At 45.9% G+C, this 6569-nt stretch overlaps 1 long non-coding RNA gene across 1 annotated transcript in view; it reads right to left on the bottom strand.

The window, feature by feature from the left end:
- Positions 1-283: 283 nt before the first annotated feature.
- LOC126185186 (uncharacterized) overlaps positions 284-6569 on the bottom strand; it is a 38510-nt gene continuing 32224 nt past the window's right edge. Inside the window, exons 2-3 of the long non-coding RNA XR_007536979.1 lie at positions 5997-6268; positions 284-522 (exon numbers count right to left, since the gene is read on the bottom strand). This is a non-coding gene — a long non-coding RNA (uncharacterized LOC126185186). The remainder of the gene's footprint in view (positions 523-5996; positions 6269-6569) is intronic.

The raw sequence follows: 6569 nt of genomic DNA, 5'->3' as shown, positions 1-6569 counted from the left end.
CACATACGGTTCACGTCCACGCTGTCGCGGCATGCTACCAGTGTTAAAGACTGCGATGGAGCTCCGTATGCCACGGCAAACTGGCTGACACTGACGGCGGCGGTGCACAAATGCTGCGCAGCTAGCGCCATTCGACGGCCAACACCGCGTTTCCTGGTGTGTCCGCTGTGCCGTGCGTGTGATCATTGCTTGTACAGCCCTCTCGCAGTGTCCGGAGCAAGTATGGTGGGTCTGACACACCGGTGTCAATGTGTTCTTTTTTCCATTTCCAGGAGTGTATATTTTTGAATGAATACCTAAGAGACAACTTTCTCTAAGTTTCTTCAGAATAAGTCAATATTTCTTGCTGACAGAAGCAGCTGCAGAGGCAGGATTTCAGAAAGAAGTTCCAAACTTCCTAAACATTTACCGACATTGAAATCCTTATAGCCATTACAGCGTTGGCTGCACTTCTCAGATCATCTCCACTCCAGAAGCTCGATTCATTACCACATTACAGGTATCCGGCATGATGTGTTTGACCTGCAAGCACAATACAGGTGATTTAGACAACTTACACTACAATATAAGAGTGAAATTTCACACAACGAATTTATACCCCTTTAAGGTTTGCATTTCCAGTGCTTGACTAGCAGTAAACACTCCACACGCCATAATCATTAACCTAGCTATCGCTTGCATCATTCGATTTTTCGTTAATTCCTTTGCACGCCCATTGCATAACAGTACTGCACTCTGTTCGTGAAATTGTCCTCCCGGATACCTAAATGGTCAGCGTGACTGACTTCCGTCCTAAGGGGTCCGAGTTCGATTTCCGGTTGGGTCGGGGTATTCTCCGCTAAGGGATTGGGTGTTGTGTTATCTTCATCATCATTTCATCCCCATCCGGCGCGCAGGTCGTCCAATGTGGCGTCGAATGTAATAAGGCCTGCTCCGAGGCCACCGGACCTGCCCCATAAGGGGCCTCCCGGCCAATGACGCCAAACGCTCATCTTTTTTCGTGAAATTTCAGACACTTTTCTGTGCCAGTCAATGAGAAAATTCCCCACTAAAACTTGCGGATCTGCTCACGATTTCTACAGAAATTGCAGCACGCCTATCCTCTGCAACTACCAACTCGGTACGAACAAACTGGTGCCCCATTCGGGAGGACGACGGTTCAATCCCGCTTCCGGCCATCATCATTTAGGTTTCCCGTTATTTCCCTAAATTGCTCCAGGCAAATTCCGGGATGGTTCCTTTGAAACGGCACGGCCGATTTCCTTCCCCGTCCTTCCCTAATCCGATGAGATCAATGACCTCGCTGTTTGGTCTCCTTCCCAAAAAACAACCCAACCCAGCAAACTGGTGCTGTCACAACCGTCAAGTATGAAAATGGGAAGTGCGTCTTATTTCTTACCCACGTCAATTCTACTAGCTTTATCATATGGTATCGATACCAGTAACTCTCGCCAGAGAGCCGGCCGGTGTGGCCAAGCGGTTAACGGCGCTACAGACTGGGACCGCGTGACAGCTACGGTCGCAGGTTCGAATCCTGCCTCGCGCATGGATGTGTGTGATGTCCTTAGGTTAGTTAGGTTTAAGTAGTTCTAAGTTCTAGGGGACTGATGACCTTAGAAGTTAAGTCCCATAGTGCTCAGAGCCATTTGAACAATTTTTTTTTCTCGCCAGAGAAGTCTAGTAACTTGAGTGCTGCCGACTTTTCCGCAAGGGCATTTTGGGATGTCCAGCACCTCTGCCCCTCCACGTTAAATAAAGTGCTCTCTGAAGTACACCTCCTCCACTCGCCATTTTAAAATCGGATTCGGGTCCCAGACACTGCATTAGTAAGACTTGCTGTTCCTTCAGAACAGCCGTGCGGGGTAGCCGTGCGGTCTTAGGCGTCTTATCACGGTCCGTGCGGCTTCCCCCGTCGGAGTTTCGAGTTCTCCCTCGGGTGTGGGTGTGTGTGTGTGTGTCGTCATTAGCGTAAGTTAGTTTAAGTTAGATTAAGTAGTGTGTAAGCTTAGGGACCGATGACCTCAGCAGTTTGGTCCCATAAGACCCTACCACAAATTTCCAATTTTCCTTCAGAAGACAGCGTAAGGTACCTTTCTTTCGGTCAGATCGGTCAGATGTTGATTAAGTATGAGGCAATCACTTCACTCGGGTCTTAGTACATTCGGGAATGGTTTTCTTTCATTTTATTGAATTTGTTTTACTTAATTTCATGAGAAATGTGTGGTCAGGCAACTTGGCTTTCTTCATGTCAGAACTGAGCATTTGCCGTCAGCAATGGCCTCTCTTGTAATTAACTATATTCCGTGATTTTCTTGGTGATGGTGTACTACATCACATTTACCAAAGTTTTGTTGCGATCTGAATAACTTCCCACGTTACAATCAGTTTTAGGTTTTTTCATATGATGAGCTACGTGTGGAATAGTAACAATCAGCTTGCTTTATTCGTACGAGTTTATTTCCTTCTGAAATCACTTGCATACTAGTAACATTATTAAGCGAATCAGTTCACGCAGCTCTGGAGTTTATTTTCAGAGTCTGAGGCATGACATTCTGTGCAGAGTCATATCCATGTGTAACAGACTTTGAGATTACAAGTGCAAGATATTCCATTATGCAGGACATTTAATGTGATGCAAAATAAACCCGATTTTGAGTGGATTTTCTTGGAATTTATCAACTTCAGTGGGAAAGCTCTGATTCTGTCCTTGAGACCTCTTCCACTCACTCATTAACGTTGTCACAGTGATGGTGGAATGTAAAGTTTCATTCATGTATTTAATTATGTGTGGGTTTTATAAATTAATTGATGCACGATTACCTTCCTTTTCACTTAACTGCCAATCCTTATCTTGTCCCCACTTTAAAGTTCATACGCAAGTTCCTCTCCGTGGTTAGTCATTCCAAAAAAATGGTTCTGAGCAGTATGGGACTTAACATCTGAGTCATCAGTCCCCTAGACTTAGAGCTACTTAAATCTAACTAACTTAAGGACATCACACACATCCAAGCCCGAGGCAGGATTCGAACCTGCGACCGTAGCGGTCACGCGGTTCCAGACTGAAGCGCCTAGAATCGCACGGCCACACCGCCCGGCCTAGTCATTCCACATGCAGTCATTATGTTTAAGGGGTTGTAATGTCATTTATGTTTCAGAATTACCTTGTGTATTTGAATTAATAAAAAAAGTTGCTCAGATGCAATGTGTAGTCCAACTGGATCGTAGTGAACGTTACCATTGTGCCCAAAGGTGTTCTATAGGATTCAGGTCAGGACACTGTGCAGGTCAGTCCTTTACACGGATGTTAATGCCGTGTAACCACTCCGCAACAGGACGTGTATTATGAACAGGTGGTCGATTGTGTGGAAGAATGTAATCGCCATCCCCGAATTGCTCTTCAACAAAATGGGTCAAATGGCTTTGAGCACTATGGGACTTAACATCTATGGTCATCAGTCCCCTAGAACTTAGAACTATTTAAACCTAACCAACCTAAGGACATCACACAACACCCAGTCATCACGAGGCAGAGAAAATCCATGACCCCGCCGGGAATCGATCCCAGTAACCCGGGCGCGGGAAGCGAGAACGCTACCGCACGACCACGAGCTGCGGACGCTCTTCAACAGTGGGAAGCAAGATGGTGTTTGAAACATCAATGTAAGTCTCTGTTGTGATAGTGCCACGTAAAACAACAAGGTGTGAAAGCCCCTCCATGAAAAACACGACCACACCATGAGACCACCGCCTCCGAATTTTACTTTTTGCACTACACACGCTGGCAGATGTCCACCGGTCATCCGGCATATCCACGCCCTCCCATCGGATCGCCACATTGTGTACCGTGATTCGTCACTCCACTCAACGTTTTTCCACTGTTCACTCGTCCAATGTTTACGCTCCTTACACCAAGCGAGGCGTCGTTTGGCATTTACCGGTGTGATGTGTGGCTTATGAGCAGCCGCTCGATCATGAAATCCAAGTTTTCTCACCTCACGCCGAACTGTGGATCCTGATGCAGTTTGGAATTCCTATGTGATGGTCTGGATAGATGTCTGCCTATTACACATTACGACCCTCTTCAACTGTCGGCGGTTTCTGTCAGTCAACAAACGAGGTCGGCCTGTACAGTTTTGTCTTGTACGTGTCCCTTCATGTTTACACTTCCCTATCACATCGGAAACAGTGGACCTAGGGATGTTTAGGAGGGTGGAAATCTCGCGTACAGACGTATGACACTAGTGACACCCAATCACTTCACCACGTACGAAGTCCCTTAGTTCCGCGGAGCGCCCCATTCTGCGCTCTCACAATATCTAATGACTCCTCAGGTCGCTGATATGCAGTACTGGCAGTAGGTGACAGCACAATGCACCTAATATGAAAAACTTATGTTTTTGGTGGTGTTCGGATATTTTTGATCACATGATGATGAAGATGATGAGGTCCCATACCCCGCGGAGAGAAGGGAAGATGCGGAGACCCGCACCGCCGACTAGGCAAGGTCCTAGCGGAGGTGGTTTTTGATCACAGTGTAGCTATGAAATTCCCCCAGTCCACTGCACTACTATTTTCTGCTCACAGAATTAACTTTGGGGCTGAATTTAGAAAATAACGCATGCGCAAAGCAGCAATTACCATACAGGTTTAATAAAATATTTAAGAGAAAAAACCACAACTCAAACATGCATTAAAAAGATTATTAATAATCGGAAACTAATTTGTAAAGGGTGAATCACCTAAAACTGCACCGCAGATATTGAGGAGATGGAAAGAGCTACTGATTGGATTGAATGGATTGGTTGTTAGGCGCTTGTATTTTTAGCCAGTCAACAGATTGTGCTTTTCTGCAAGCACACCGTTTTTTTTTAAATGGAAAAATGCGTACTGGCATTAAAAAACTAAAAGTAGGGCAGATTAGAATATCGTTGGTGTGTGTTGCAGGATTCTCGTGCGAGTCCTTTACGACATATCGTATTTCAAAAAGTGTTCTCACCGATACTTGTCTGTGCCATTCGACCTGCATAGTTGCTCATAGGCCCATGTCTTACATAAGGAACACTAAACGCTGGCAAGTATCGCAGCCTCCGAACAGACGATCTTCCACGGATGCTAGAAGACGTTCGTCTGCAGACTAGGAGGAACCTGTGGTACCAGCACGATGGCTGTCCAGCCTATAGTGAACGGAGTACTACAGCATGTCTTCACGAATTGTTTCCAAAACGTTGGATTGAACGCAGAGGACCTGTACCTTGTACAGCCAGTTCTCCGGATTTGACGCCTGTAGACTTTACTCTGTGTGGAAATCTGAAAGACGCTGTCTACAAGGACATACCAATTGCACCCCATGATATGCAACGACGCATTACTGCAGCCTGTTAGGACATCTCCGCTCAAATGCTAGCACGTGTGCAGCAGTAGTTCCTTACCAGACTGGAAGCTCCATTTAAAAAAGTGTATGTTTGCATTAAAATGTACACTTTCTAACTTTTATTACAATCTGTTGATTGGCCAATAATACAAACCCCTGACTGCCAATTATTCCTGTGAAAGCCGTATATGAATAGCGCTTTCCATTTCCGCAGTGTTTGAGGTGCAAAATGGCTCTGAGCACTATGGGACTTAACTACTGAGGTCATCAGTCCCCTAGAACTTAGAACTACTTAAACCTAACTAACCTAAGGACATCACACACATCCATGCCCGAGGCAGGATTCGAACCTGCGACCGTAGCGGCCACGCGGTTCCAAACTGACGCGCTTAGAACCGCACGGCCACACCGGCCGGCGTTTGAGGTGCAAGTTTCAGGTAATTCACCGTATGTAACTGAAATTGAGATAATATGGAGTTCCGTACACTGGCTTCATCCTCTTTCAAATAAACCTTGTAATCACCTAATACTCTCAATCTTTGGCAGACAGCTGCGTGAGTGTTAATCATCTCTTAAGAGTAGCAGCCATTGCAGCAACAGACAGAGCACAACGGGGCACTCTTACCTTTGCTCCATTGCCCTTTTTAACAGTTCAGTAGATGTAGATGGAATAGAGTACATCATCCTCTTTCTTCACGTGGTATTGGAGACTGTAAGACCACGCCAGATGGAAGGTTGTGATGTAACTGTGTCGAATTCGGTGAATATGGGTCTCCACCAACACACAGAGTTTCATCGCTAGCCTCACCTGTTAGTTTTGTAGTTCTGTATCATTGCTGTACTCTTTTTAATCAGTTTCCGAAACTGGTGACACCCTGCGCACTTTGAATTTGCAATCTGAAAGAACAACAAATGGCTTTAAGTTTATTCACAGATCTGTACACATGCACATTTAAAGACAAGAGGAGATGAAACTTCCTGGCAGATTAAAACTGTGTGCCGGACCGAGACTCTAACTCGGGACCTTTGCCTTTCGCGGGCAAGTGCTCTACCAACTGAGCTACCCAAGCACGGTAGAGCACTTGCCCGCGAAAGGCAAAGGTCCCGAGTTCCAGTCTCGGTCCGGCACACAGTTTTAATCTGCCAGTAAGTTTCATATCAGCGCACACTCCGCTGCAGAGTGAAAATCTCATTCTGG

Source organism: Schistocerca cancellata, chromosome 4 (assembly GCF_023864275.1).
Source record: "Schistocerca cancellata isolate TAMUIC-IGC-003103 chromosome 4, iqSchCanc2.1, whole genome shotgun sequence".
Taxonomy (NCBI): domain Eukaryota; kingdom Metazoa; phylum Arthropoda; class Insecta; order Orthoptera; family Acrididae; genus Schistocerca; species Schistocerca cancellata.
The sequence above is the reverse complement of the archived record's forward strand: the minus strand, read 5'-3'. Positions and strand labels throughout refer to the sequence as shown.